Source organism: Pleurodeles waltl, chromosome 8, assembly GCF_031143425.1.
Source record: "Pleurodeles waltl isolate 20211129_DDA chromosome 8, aPleWal1.hap1.20221129, whole genome shotgun sequence".
Classification (NCBI taxonomy): Eukaryota; Metazoa; Chordata; class Amphibia; order Caudata; family Salamandridae; genus Pleurodeles; species Pleurodeles waltl.
In genome coordinates, this window is record NC_090447.1 from 347,503,883 (window position 1) to 347,519,313 (window position 15,431).

Genomic DNA, 15,431 nt, shown 5'->3' on the forward strand with positions numbered 1-15,431 from the left:
TGTCCTCTGACACATGATCAAAGTATAAACATAAAGTGCGCCTTCTGTCTCTAGTTGCAAACTTCCAGTGTCAATCCAGTCAAAATTTAAACATGAGTTAAAACCTCAAAACTGTGTTTTAAGGACAAAGAGAAAATAGCTGCCACCTAAACAGCCTAGACAGCCTACAGTTGAAGTCTGCATGAAACCTGGAATTTTCAATGCCAGTGTGTATAGAAGTCATGTCTGCAGCTGGTGTTGATTTCTTTGGGCAGGGAATGTAAATCAACTCTTAGCTTTCAGGTTTGCTTCTGAACTCACTGGAGGAAGAAGGAATCTGAAGATGGTGGATACAGATGGGCATTAGGGGGTTACAGTTGATGTCACAATGAGTCATGTTACTACCATCTACAGCTGATGCACATAATAAAACTTTGCTTACTTCCAAGAAGATTTCCAGATTCAAGCACTAAATGGTGGAATAATGCATAGCACGTAAATCTAGAATAGGTTGCTGCAGCAAAAGGAGGAAGTGAGAGGTTTGGACAGTAAGTTGCCCATGTATGTATTCTGTCTCATGTCCTAGTGGCACGAAGATGGTTTACATACTGTCACCTAGTGCTTTCATAGTGTGTAAAATATTTTTAATGCTACCGCACGTAGCTGTGCTATTTTAAAGAAAAATAATCTACAGTGGGAATGTTATCTATTACAACACTTTGCTTTGATGTTTGGAAATTATTTGACAGCACCCATTTTCGTGATGTGAGCAACCGCCTTTCCACCAGCAGCTACCCTAAATACTTGCAAATGGGCAGATTACTAGCAGTATCTACAGATACAAATGGGTTGCACATTTTTAATTGGCGTCACATTAGGAAACACATCTGACAAACCACTGGCATTAGTGGTAATCAGTGCTTAATTTGTGAAAAAAAAGTGGCAGGGCCCTGGCCAGGAGGCCACCGCAGCTTTCACCAGGCATTGTCCCTGCTTGCGCTGCCAAATGACAGTACCAACAAAACTACTAAGCATCACTCTCCCCTTAGTGTGACAATTCAGTCTATTCCTGGCCCCAGAGCTATAAGAATGCATTGTGGGCAGGTATTAGTCATTTGAAGCTATAATGTATTAAACAACTGTTGTTGTGCTAGTCTCTAAATTAAACAAAGTGCGCCATCATGTAGCAGACTATCATAAGTGCTGTGTTGATAATTAAGTGCTGGTGAGGAATACCAGAACCCACCTGCTTAAATTAAGCACTGGTGGTAATACTACATAAGATCCAGTCACAGGGTTAGTTAGCAAATAGAAAGCCAGCATTTTTACATCATTTGGATACCTATGCATAATAGGGCACTATCACGTACAGCAACCTCCCCAGTTTACTGCAAAGAAATAGTCATTAGAAACTACCAGTGGGCACTGCAGCATTCAATATGCTCTTGGGGGGTGCATCCAAGGAGCTAGCACCATGCAGGTCAAAAAGGCTCTGAGTATTTTCTCTAACATCCTCAACCATCAATGTCAAGTGGCTCTACTGACAGAGAACTGACCTTTCTCTAAATTATTTCTCTCTACAAGCTCTATAAATTCAGACAAAGTCTTTAAGGTGCGGAATCAGTCTCTGGCTCCTTTGTAGCCAAAGTCAATAAACAGAGCACCACCAGATTCACCAACCGCTCCCATGGATATGATGGATCTTTCACTCTTAATTCAGAACTGCACTAGTAGATGGACCTCCTCCAACCTTTTTGTAAGCCACATCTTCTGCCCTCTGCAGGCTAGGATACTGTGGTCACAACAAAATCTCATTGGGCAGGAATGCCCATCTGAATGCAATGGAGCTGCACGACCTTTGACCAACATCCGAGTAGTGCCTGCACATAAATGTGTTCAAGCTGCTAGCAATGTATCTTGGATTGAAGACATTTCTCAATTCCATCTCTGAATTAAATCTCTGGAAGCAACATTCCTATTTTGACAGACAACACCACCACTGTCCATTGTATCAACAGAGTGTGGTGCGCAGTCATGGGGCATTTGTTGTTGGAAATTTGCCTGTGAAAACCGATGTAGTGAAGGGAAATATTACCAGTAGAAGCTGACCTACCAGGCTTCCTCCACACTGTCTCCTCCCAATAGAGGACCACAAGTGTGAGCTACACCCCAAAGTGACCCATGTGATTTTCTCCAGACTGTGGTTACCATTTGTGGATTTCTTTGCCACAGCCTCTATGCCATACACTTTTTTATGATTGTTTTCCTGGAGGGTGCGTTAATCTGTTATCTGGTTCTATTGTACACGTTTCCACAGATTCTTGCCTGTCAAAAGTATGGTGGGAGGAATAAACTCAGTTAGTCCTGATCACTCTAGACTGTGCCCAGAGAATGTGGTATACCAATATGTTGGTGGTCAGCTGCAGAGCAGACACGCTCTTGCTGTGGAATGGTCAGGGCCTGTATTCAAATTCTGCAGCTCCATGCTTAGAGATTAAGCAGAGCTAGTTAATTCTTTAGTGTATTGTCTTCCTCAAGAAGTCGCGGATGTCCTCTAGTTTGCATGAAAGTGTTTCACAAAACTCATCTACACAGATTGCTGTGTTAAATTTTGCCAGTAGTTTCAGTAGGAAGGCGTCATTTCTTTTAAGTCTTGTCTTTCCAATGCCTTGTATGTGTTATCTTTTGCACAGCAGGGTCTGTCTGTTTTGAAAGTTAAGGGTCTTTCCATTAGCCCGTTGTGCCTTCATGAGGTTGCCTCACCTACATTCCCACTTTATAACACTATTTGTGCTGTGTTTTCTGAAAGATTTACTTTACTTGTTCCCTTCCATTTATTGTTCCTTATAGGAATTTGAGCTTTGTTTTGACATTCTTGATAGTCCTTCTCCAAGGTTTTGTCAGCATTTCGTATGGCTCAGTCTATTATATTGCACCTTTCTTCCTACCTTCACATCCAACCAAAGAAGAACGCCTTCATGGACTGTGTCCGAGAAGTGCCATGTCTTCTCACAAAGACCGCACTCATCAGGACAGCTTAAGATATTTTGTTGACAGCTAATCTGAAACTTTACTGTTTTCTTTATGTTTAGGACAGTGTGACAGTATCCATGTACTAAAAACATAGTAATTACCATGGGACATATTCCACATAGGGCAGCACCTGTTATGTCACAGTAAAAAGCTGATACTGGTCTGAAAGCTGAGCGAATGAGGAGTGGGAGTCTGGGAGAGAAAGCAGCAGTCTGCACAGGACTTGCTCTCCTTCCAGTGGAGCTGGCTGGATTAACTGCTTATTCACATATTTGCTGCAGAGCAAAAGAAAAAAGATTGCATTTCAAGGTATGATGAGGATTCATTATAGTAAGGCTGGTACTCATAGTACTAAAAAAACCTTTCACCACTGAAATCCCTTTGGTGTTTAGCTGGTTCTCAATGATTGTAATAGTAGCCTTCCAGTGGTAATGCGATGAGAGCTACCACTGATGCCTTATGTTGTGGCACACTGTCTAAAACTCCTCGACATGGGACAAGTAACATAGCAGATGGGAGAAGAGCTCATGTTTTAAGGTTGAGTGCGTAGAGGTGGAAGTACAAACTCACCAAAAGGAGAAGGCCGATATCAGTGTTGTGTTTAAAGAGCCCAAAACTAGCATTAATGGTACTAGCATGAAAACTGATGCCTTGACATACAGAGTGGAACAAATACAAACCACTATTAGCAAACAAGGCAAAAGAAATGGAATAGCATTACTCTATTGTTGAAGATACAGTAGCTGCCACTTAAGGTTAAGTTCATATGTTGGAATTACAGATGCTACAGTTCTAGGTGAAAGATAAGCAACTCAAAAAGTATTCCAGCAGGAATAATATCCTAACGTTTAGCAAGGAGAAGAAAAAGCAGACCAGGAACATGAATCATTTTATGAAGAATCTCCTGAAAACCCTGTTGAAGTTCAGAGTATATATCATGGGTAGTAGGGTCCAATATGAACACTAAGGAGTTCTGGTGACATCATAAACCAATAAATCAAAGGCTCATCAGTTTGTAAATATCACCAGAACCACAACATAACAATATACTAACATACTACATTATCATTTATGTAATTTTATTCCACATGTTTATTTTGTGGGTATTGAGCTTGAAAAGTTTGTTCTCTTCAAAATGCAGCTGAAAATGAACATTGACTGGAACTTAGAAAGTTTTCTTTTTGTTTACCTTTCACTAATAAATTGATAACACAATGGACATGGCTAGAAGATTTATGGGATTCATATGCCACAGCATTTGGTGCCTAATTATGGATCTACTATATTTGCCCCAAAATTTGTAGACTTCACAATAATTGCTTTTGTAGCTCAAAAGGTGGAGAATGTGATGCATTCCTTGGATTTTTTGCCACATAATTTAGATAATTCTGGTGAGGAATGTTTAAAATTCATGCCACATAATCCTTGTACCCCAGACAATGGTAAAGCTCTGGGGAGTGGTTTGGGGACTGTCAGAATGCTGAAACCTATATTTCATGGGTAGCGTTAACTATTTTCCATATTTCATGGATTCCTGTGAAGAAAAAGTTACTTACCTTCGGTAACTATCCAATTGGTTGATTTTCTAACTGCTGATTTCTCACCTTGTGAATACTTCTCAAGTCGTGCAAGAAGATACAGAAACGCTTCAGCAGTACCTCTGCACACAAATAGGTGGCCTACCGCGACTCTGGACCAATGTTTTTTTGCTCTGAATTGACCAGGGAAACTGCATGTAAATGCCACACATGCGTGCTAACATCAGTTGATGTCTAGGCTGACAATGTCCATATATGCAGAGCCCATCGGCAAACTGGTATGACCAGTGTACAGATCTCTAATTTGGGACCTTTTTACATGGAAAGGATTCCAGCTAGCATTAAAAGAGAGCAGGGAAGGTTGGTGGGAAATCTGCGGTTAGACAGTGTATTCACCAGAAAGATTGTTACCAAAGATAAGTAGCTTGTTCTTCTGATGGAAACTTATAGCTGCATATTTCCCCCACTGTGAAAAAATACCAAGGCAGTACCTCCAAAGGTGGTGGGTCTGTGAACTGGCTCAGACCAAAAACCCCTGCAGGATCGACTGGGCAAAATGGCCCTCCAGATGTACCTGAAAGTCAAGGCAGTAGTGATTTCGCGAATATGTGTACTGAAGCCCAAGAGGTTGCCTTAAAGATATCCAGTTTTTGCACCGTCTTACCCTGCTTTGCTCTGGAAAACCTACAAAGAGTTGATCACCTATCCGATGTTCCTTGGTATGGCTGATATAGAGGTTCAATGGTCTTCTAGGATCCAAGCAATGGAATTGCTCTTTCTTCTTATAGGAATGAGGTACAGCAAAGAACACTGAGAGGGAGGCAGCCTACCCACATTTAGGTAGAAAGTAATCCTGGGTCCTCAAAATCAACTTAACAAGGTGGTGCAAGGTGGATTTATAGACAGCTGGTTCACTCACATGCCTAGCTGATGCTAGAGCAATGAGAAATATGAAATTTCAAGTCAAGTCAAAGTCTCAAGGGATAACTCTATAGCTGGTCAAAAAGGGGTGCACATTAAAAATGTGAGGATTGCATTCAAGTCCCAATGGGGTACCACAAAGGGTTCCAGTGGTAACAAGTGCTGCAAATCTTTAAAAACTCTCAGTCTGGTGATTTAAATAACAGAGGCTCAGCCAGGACCACAAGAAAGAGGAAATAAGTGATAAATAGTTCTTGACAGTACCCAAAGCAAGTGCCTGCTGGATGAGGGACAGAAAGAGCAAAACTTCAGACAACTTTGCCTGTAAAGGAGCAATTTGTTGGCTGCCGCACCAATCCACAATTCTGTCTCAATAACTGGAGTACAGATTTAGAGAGCAAACCGCTCCTCTAAGATAATATCAACCATCTCAGGGTGCTGGACGTAAGAGATCAACTGTCAACACTTGTAGGAAAATGCCCCTTTTGGACATGGTCACCCCCCACTTTTTGCTCACCGGTACTGAGTGTTTTTGATTGTGTTGCACTGGGTCCCTGCCAAACAGGAAACAGGTCCCTAGTGCCAGTGCTCTTTCCCTAAAACAAGGTAAAAACTATACAACTGAAACACACTCCTGTACCTCTATAAGTCCATCATAAATAGTACCCCAAGTAACTAGGGCCTCGAGACCGGAGGGACTCTAAAGGCTGCAGTATGCATTGTGCCATCCTAAGGGATCCCTCCCCCATAAACAAGCTGCACTCAGCTGCCATTACAGATGTCTGGTCTGTGGGAAACTGGCCCCTTGATAGCAGTAACCCCCACATTTTGCCTGATATTTGATGTTAACCTAATTGACTGTGTGCTGGGACCCTGCTAACCAGGCCCCCCCAAACTGTACCATTGTTTCCACAATTGGCACACAGCTAAGTCCCTTGTAAAAGGTACCAGTGGTACAAAGGGCTCTGTGACCAGGGAGGGTCCCCAAGGGCTGCAGCATGTATTGTGCCACCCTAAGGGACCCCACACCAAGCACATGCACACTGCCATGGCAGATTGTGTGTGCTGGTGGGGAGAAAAAGGCAAAGTCGTCATGGCACCCATTCCAGAGTGCCATGCCCACAAACCACTGCCTGTGGCATAGGTAAGTCACCCCTCTAGCAGGCCTTACAGCCCTAAGACAGGGTGCCTTATACCACAGGTAAGGGCATAGCTGCATGAGCAATATGCCCCTACAGTGTGTAAGTCAATTCTTAGACATTGTAAGTGCAGTGTGGCCATATTGGGTACATGGGCTGGGAGCTTGTTTTTATCAACTCCACAGCTTCATTATGGCTTCACTGAAGACTGGGAAGTTTGGTATCAAACATCTCAGCACAACAAACCCACACTGATGCCAGTGTTGGATGTATTGTAGAATGCACACAGAGGGCTTCTGTATTTTACCCAACCCTAAGGCTGACATGTCTGTGCCAGGCCGCCACTAACAGACAGGTTTCTGACCCCATGGGGTGAGAACCTTTTTGCTCTCTGGGGTCAGGCACAAAGCCTGCTCTGGGTGGAGGTGCTTCACACCTCTCCACTGCAGGAACTGTAACACTTGGCATGAGCCTAAAAGGCTTAGGCCTCCTGTTACAGTGCCCCAAGGCACTCCAGCCAGTGGAGATGCCCGACCCAGGACCAAGCCCCACTTTTGGCAGTAGCAAGTCCGGTGGGCAAATTAGGAAAAACAAGGAGGAGTGCCCATCAGCTGGGACCACCCCGAAGGTGACAAGAGCTGAAGTTAACCCCTCCTTGTAGAATCCTCCATCTTGTTTTTGAGGACAGGGACAAATAGGGTTAGGAATGTGCCCCCCTCCCCAAAGGGAGTGGGCACAGGAAGGGTGTAGCCACCCTCAGGGACAGTAGCCTTTGGCTACTGCCCTCTGACCCTTGTAACACCCCTATATCTAGTAATTTGGGGCTACCCTGAACCTTACTCACCAGATTTCTTGCGACCTCAAGAAGAAAAGAAGAAAAAAGGACTGCTAAGCCAACCTCAGCAGAGAAGACTCCAGACACCAAATGACTTGGTCCCACGCCCTGCCGGCCTGTCTGCAGCTTCAAGGAGCCCTGCACAAAAAGGCAGTGCATCCTGCAGGACCAGCAACCTCTACAAACCCTCAGAGCACTGGAGGCGCCGCAGAGGACCAATAACTCCCAAGGACAGCAGCCCTTTCCCCAAGAAAATCCAGAAAGGACTCCAGAACCGCCCAAGATCTGGAGCCCCGCCTACTCTGCACCAACGCCCATGGCCCATGTCCAGGTGGCCCACAGGCCCAGAGTAGGTCTCCAGGCGATTTCGACCTTGTGTACACTGTGGGTTGATGACTCCTGCCCAACACGACGACGCCTGCAGCCTCAAACCAGAGGATCCCCTGACCACGATTTGATTTGACAAAGATTCCCGATGCCTAAAGGTACTCCTGCACCCTCAGGACCCAAGGCCTTGGGGAATCCGACAGACGGTCCAGTGACGTTCAACAGACGGATCTCACTGAAGTTTTAAGTTGTGTACTTACCTGTTAACTCTACTAATACTTTTTCCCCACTGGGACTCTATGGACTCCTTTGAAAAACTGCACTTTTGAAATAGAAAACTGCTACTTAGTAGTAGTAGTAGTAGTAGTAGGAAAGTACTCTTTTTGGAATGGTCACCCCCACTTTTTGCCTGCTGTCAGTGTGTTTGGACTGTGTTCACTGGGATCCTCCTAACCAGGGCCCCAGTGACTGCGCTATCTCCCACTAAATTTGGTTGTTCCTGACTTTGTACGCCCCACAATTGACATACTGGTGCACCTATGTAAGTCCCTAGTACATGGTAACAAGGAACCCAGGGCAGTGGGACACCAGGGGTTCCCAATGGGCTGCAGCATGTATTATGCCACTCATGGGAGCCCCTGCAAAATGTGTCTGCAGGCCTGCAATGGCAGCCTGCGTCAAAAGGTGCATGCACCTTTTCACTACAGGTCACTGCACCAGGTCACTATACGTCACCCCTCTGGCAGGCCCTCCTATCCCAGAGGGCAGGGTGCAAGTACCTGTGTGTGAGAGCACCCCTGCATGAGCAGAGTTGCCCCTACAAACTCCAGCTCCAGTTTCCTGGATTTCGTAAGTCACTACCTGTGTCCAGCTACAGAATGGTAACTCCGAACCTGGACATGTTCAGTATCAAACATGTCATAATCACACCCCAATACTGTTACCAGTATTGGTTGTATGATTCTATGCCCTCCAGGGGCTCCTTAGAGGACCCACAACTTTGCTTATACCAGTTTGTAGGGGTTTCCTGGGCAGCCCACGCTGCTGCCATCCTACAGACAGGTTTCTGCCCTCCTTCTGCTTGACCAGCTCAAGGCCAGGAAGACAGATCAAAGGATTTCATTTGGGAGAGGGAAGCAACACCCTCTTCCTTTGGAAATGGGTACTACATGGCTTGGGAGGGGTAGCACCCCAAGCCACTGGTAAGCTTTAAAGGGCACCATCCTTGCATAAACCAGTTTGCACCAGTCTATGGACCCTCGGTCCCGGCTCTGGTGCGAAACTGAAAGGGGAGTAACCACTCCCCTGTCTATCACCACCCCAGGGGTGGTGCACAGAGTTCCTCCAGTTGTCCAGTTGATTCTGCCATCTTGAATCGAAGATGTGCAGAGGCCTCTGCGAGCATCTGAGTGGCCAAGACAGGGAGGTGATATCACAGCCCCCTCCTGATAGGTCGTCACTCTGCTAGGTGATCAATCCCCCTTCCTGTGCTATTTAGGGTGTCCCTCTTGGGTGGCTCCTCAGATTCGACGTCCAAGATTCCAGCAGGATTCCACTGTAATCTTTATTTCACCTTCTGGCAACTGGAACTGCAAATGGACCTTCCAGTAACCAACAATCTGCATCTACAGCAACGACTGTGCTCTGCAACATTGTTTCTCCAGCTCCTTCCAGCAACTGCAACATTTCCCCGACTGTGCATTTTCTGTTGGCGACAAGTCTTCAGACTGCACAAGAAGCAAGAAGGAATCTCCCTCGGAGTGAAGGAGTCATTTCCCTGCATCCGCAGGCACCAACTGCAACGATGACTGGCTGCGTGGATCTCCTCTCCTCCAGAGCTGTGTTGATCCTGCATCATGGGTGGTGGTCTGGAGTGGTTCCCTTGGCCCTCTCTACCAGCTTTCCATCTTCGGAGATGGTAAGCCCTTGCCTCTCCACACAGGACAGTACCCCTGTGCAATGCGTTTCTTGCAGCTACCAAGGCTTGGTGGCATCTCCTCCAAGGGATCTTCAGTTGCTGTGTAGCCCCAGACTCCAACACTCTTCCCTGCGACGCACAGCCCCCTGCGTGCTTCTCCAGCGACGTGGGACTACTTTCTAGGTGTGCTGTATGGGCCTTACCGCGACTCATGTGCTTACTGCCTGTGGGGGCTGCCTTCTCTTCCTGCGACTCTCCTCACTGCTGAGGGTCACCCGGGACACCCCTTCTGTGGGATGAGTCCTCCTGCACCTTGCTGGTCCCTGGCAGCTCCGCATTTCTTCTCCAACGACATTTGCCTTTGCCAAGGCTTGTTGGTGGTTTTTCCACACCACTGACCGACTGCAATCATTCTTCCAGCGCAGGACGTCGACTGCATCACTTCAGGAACTCTTCTGCAGCTCCAGTGCTGCACTGCTGACTGCCTTCATTCACCTGCATCCACAGACGGGTGGGTAGTGGCTCCTGTGACGACCGGACAATCCAACTTCAACTTAACTGTGTCCCCTCCCTTTACAGGTCCTCCTCTACCAGGATTCACCTTTGGTTTCTTGAAGTCTTTTCTGGGTCTTGCAAAATCCTCTTCCGAAGTCCTTTTGGTGGGTTTGGGGAGAAAAGACACCTCTTTTCTGCTGGTCACTGGGGGGGGGGGGGGGGGGGGGGGCTAGGACTCTGGTACTTACCTTTTGAGGTTCCTAGTTCCTCCAGCTCCCCTCTACCTATTCTATTACCTTGGGTGGGTGCCTGACCTTTGCATTCCACTTTCTTAGTATAAGGTCTGGTCTCCCCCCCAAGGGCCTTTAATACTTACTATTGCTTTCACTGTTTTCTATTGCCTTTTATGCTAATTCCTGATTTCTAAGTGTATATAATAGTGTGTTCACTCACCTGCTATTGGAGTATTGCCTATACAGTATTTTAGTATTTGTGTTACCATAATAAAGTACCTTTTATTTTTATAACACTGTGTGGTTCTTTCATGTGTGTAAGTGATGTGTGACTATAGTGGTGTTGCGTAAGCTTTGCATTCAAAGTCTTGGCTGCTCATCCACAGCTATCTCTAGAGAGCCCTGGCTTCCTAGACACTGACTACACCTCACTAATAGGGGAAAACCTGGACCTGTTATAAAGTGATAACACCATAGGTGCTCACCACACTCCAGGCCAGCTTCCTACACCTGTAAACTGCTTTATTTACCAAAAAGTACAGTTGTTACATATTCTTGATACGTACTGATAACTGCACTTACCTGCAACAAAGTTAGTCTGGTTCTAGTAATAAAATAACAAAATATATTCTAATATATTAAATATATTTTTGCTATATAAAAACAATTGGCCTGGAGTGAGTCACTGAGTGTGTACCGCATTTCTTGACTGTTTGTGTACAACAAATACTTTGCACTACCGTCTCATAAGCCTAACTGCTCGACCACACTACCACAAAACAGATCATCAGTATTATCTACTTTATCCTTTGTTAAGCCTCTGGGGAACCCCCTAGACTTTGTGCAAACTATCACTCATTTTGGTATAGTATATACAGAGCCAGCGTCTTACATCGGGTGCCCAATGGTTTCCTCTGGAACACTGACCACGTGACAAACAGGCTGCAGGTTCTGGCTGGAAAGCCAGTCGGGACAAGTAGGTAGTAGAGTTGGGGTGCTCAGAGTTGTAGGTGTACCTTTAGTCCTCTTCTCCTCTTCTCCTGTGCCCAGGTGCGATGGATGAAAGGGTGTCCTTTGGTGTCAGGTATTCTTGTCCCGGAGCACTCAATTTGGGGGATCCTGTGACTTGAGGCTGCAGGCCTCGTGGGGGAGTTCAGCAGGGGTGGACCCAGGGTGCATTCAAGCTCTCAGGAGCCAGGGGACAACGTGGGCATTGATGACCCACCTCAGCTGGGTTTTGGGGTCACGGGTGCAGTGGTTGCTGAAGGTGATGAGTTTTTCTCTCATAACCCAGCTGGGGTGGAGGGGGCCTGCATGCAGGGGCTGTAGGCGACCTGGATGAGTCTAGGAGAGGTGGACTCTGCTTTAACAGCTGGGGAGCTCTGCTGGCACTGTTAGTTGGCTTCTCGCCAGTTCAAGGTCATCTGGTGCAAAGGTCACAGGAGTCGGGTTTGCAGGCTGCAGAGTCCTTGCTAGGTACTTTTTTTGCTGAGGAAGTCTGCTGCTCATGGGAATCTGAACCTTTCTAGAAGGCAGGCAGGCTTCCTGGGTTTCTTGAAGCTGCAGCTACAGGAATAGCCTTTTTGTGCAGAGTCTGGTGAGGAAAGCAGGCAGGCCGGAAGGGCTGGTACAGGGTCAGCTGCTCCTCCTCCTTCTTCTGCATGCTGGATTCTTTGTTCTTTTTGTTCATAAGTAGTCAGGATCCGAGTTCTAAGGTTCAGGGGTGCCACCTAAATACTCAATTTAGTGGTGTTACAGGGAATGCCAGGTGGTATCGAATGGGCTGACCACCTTGAGGGTGTAATGGGTATAACACTAACCCTAGTGACCTAATTCCTTCTAAGCAAGAAGGAGGAATTTTAAAAGCAGCGTTCACTTCAGTTCGTTTACCTTAGGGGTGGGACTAGCATGCAGTGGGCACTCCTCCTAATTTAACAAATGTTCCCACCTGTGCTACCACCAAAGTGGGGCCAAGACAGAAGGGTTGGTCATCTCCACCACCTGGAGAGATCTTGGTCACATAACGGTGGCAAGGCCTTTGAAGCTCCCAGCCCTGGAATGTCCATCCTGCCTGGGAGAGAAGGTCACACCTCTGCCCAAAGCAGGCCTTTGTCTCAAACCCTCAAAAGCGCTGCAGCTCGCACCTTGGGGTGGGGTGAGGGTAAAAACGTGTTTGTAGAGGTTGAACTGATCAGGACCAGTCAGTCAGCACACTAGTAATTGGTAGGATTTCCAGGGTCACCTTTAAGGTGCCCTCAGTGCATTTTTAAATAGCTCCATCACTGGGATCAGTGAGGGTTTACTATTCTAAGCCATCACGTAGCTGCGGAACTCGTCATGACCAGTGTCCAGCCAATGCATTTGAAATGGCTTCCCTGATGTGTGTGAATCAACCAAGACATAGCAGGTGCATATCTGTTAATGCAGTTATGCCCTCACATGTAATAAAAAAAAACACAACCTGCATTGGGGCTATAAGGCCTGCTAGAGGAGTGGCTTACATATATTGCATGCAGCGTTTTAGGGGGCATGGCACACAGGCTGTGTCATGTCGTGTTTTCAATTTTGGGAGCACCTTGTTATGCAGCCTGCAATGGCAATTTGCATAAGGTTGGTGCTGGGTCCCTCAGAGTGGCACAAGTTGCTCTGAGGGGCCCTCTTCAGTAACCATGCCCTAGGGCTACCATTTGACCAGGGACGTATAAGGGGCTTAAGGGCTTAGTCACTTTGTGATCAAGTGACCAGGTGTCTTGTTTTAGGGAAGGAAAACTGGCCCTGGGGACCTGGCTAGTAGGAACCCAGTGCACTTCAGTCAAAGGTGTGTCTAAATACCCGGCAAAGAGAAAGAGAGAAAGAGTGAAAGAGAAAGAGTGAAAGAGAGAGAGTGAAAGTGAGAAAAAGAGAGAAAAAGAGAGGAAAAGAGAGAGAGAGAAAGTGTGTGTGTGTGTGTGTGTCTGCAACTAGAACCCAGCTCCCTAAAGTGTGGTTGTACTGCCACTGTCTCGTCCTTGGGCCTCAATGGTCAGCTACAATGCCACAGCCTCTCTTGCCTGTCCTGCATGGTTGGTTTGTTGCTCTCCATGGTCCATTGTGCGACCACTGCCCCTCCCGTCTGCCCAGCATGGTCAACTAGTTGCCTCTGTATCCTCCTTCCCTGCTCTCAGTTCATTGCGTCAGTGTCCCTGAAATCTGCTTCCTCATAATGAACAAGTTTGCTAACACTAGACTGCTAGCATTCAATATTTATTACAGAAGTGGGGCACGCCTGACGTCATCCTGATGTAATCAGAACTGTATTGCCTAAAGCATTTCCTTTAGAAATGATAAAAGATTCCCACAAAAAGTATGGTTAGTGCATTAAACAACTAAAATGAGGACATATTTTCTGAGCTCTCAAATAGCGAGAAAGCACTTTTAAATTATTTGCTATCTTGATTTTTTAATCCAGTTGATCACTTGATTATATGTTACACTTAGGGGAGAGAATGTGGCGTTATGTCCAAAGCTGCAGACTTGCAACTGGGGAACCAGGTTCGAGTTTTGGCATCAGATTGACAGTCTTTGATTCAGTCCAAATAACTTAATATCACTATGCCAAAAGCCCAAAAGGAATATGGCACTGTGTAATGTAACTGATGCTCATGTAAAGCACTCCAAAACCTTTGGGTCAAGCCTGCCCTATATAAAACTGCAAAAAAAAATATATATATATATATATTTTGCACACTTCTGTCACTGGACTATACTTGGGCTAAATTTGGGACAGGTTTTTACTACATTTGGGCTCTTTTTTCTTTGGTGGTGATCTCGGAAGCCTCAGTTGTTATGAAGCGCCCTAATCTCCTCATTTACGGTAGTGTCCTAAGTAGAAATTGCTTCCAGTTTTCCACTTCGACTCCATTAAGATGGTGGTCAGATGTGCCACACTTCTGGCATAAATTCAGAGTGTTAGCACTGTAGATGCTCTTTAGAACACTGCAGTAAGCTGCTGATCACCAGGGTATTAACTGGCAGTTTACTTCTGGTGTTGAAAGTGCATGTTTCAGTCTAAGTGTCAGAATGTTTTATGAAATAGAAGAGGAAAATATTTGACAACTCACTTAACCATGTCCTAATATTTCTGTCTGCACCACTAACCATATTTTCAATGACAAAATGAAACCTCTTATTTGTTCCTTTCTAAATTAAGTTTTCCAGTTTGATTCAATCAAGATGGCTTTCAGTGTGCCACACTTTGTCACAAGTAAGATTGTTCGCACTCTAGTTGTTCTTTAGAACACTTTGGGAAACTGCAGTAGAACACAAAATCACCTTAGCAACAAATGATTTATATTGTAACTAAAATCTGTTATAGCCCTTTATCCAGTTTTCTTTTTGTGACCCTCAAAGCCTAACACTGAACTACAATGCATTTCAATGGGTGCTATCATGTATATTGGTCCCAAGATGGCTGCCAGCACGTTCTAGCTGCAGTGCTGACAGCCAATCAGATATCACCAAGAGATCTGTGATTAGGGTCCGCCCAGATATCTACTATATTTACTTTTCTTTTGATATATCAAAAACTACTAAACAAATGTAAACCAAATTACAAAAACACACTTTCTGGACCAAAATCTAGTGTACTTTAGTTCAAAGGTTCGGGCCGTATCCGGGTTCAAATTCCCTATGAGAATTAACATGGGAGAAACACCCCTCCCCCCAACCCTTTTCCCAGCTCCCGCTTGATGAATCACCCCGAAACTTGCCATATACAATAAAACACACGGAAGGACATTATTTTGGAAACTTCAGTGATGATTTGTCAAACTGCACTAAAGTTAAAGGCAAGTCAAAAAATGCTTTTCCTATAGAAACTAGGTCCTACCTATAACTGACAACCACCACCAATAGGTAATGTATGTATGTATAGATGTATTTATCAATAAAAATTTTAAAAAAACAAACGTCAAAGTTAAGTTATAGTTAGGAAAACTTTATTCTTTCTATACAAACAACTTGAAGTACACAAAC

General features: G+C 45.4%; 1 protein-coding gene across 4 annotated transcripts in view; it reads right to left on the minus strand.

Annotated features, from left to right (window-relative positions):
• USP9X (ubiquitin specific peptidase 9 X-linked) overlaps window positions 1–15,431 on the minus strand; it is a 1,493,361-nt gene that overhangs the window by 71,295 nt on the left and 1,406,635 nt on the right. The gene's annotated exons all lie outside the window — the stretch shown is intronic.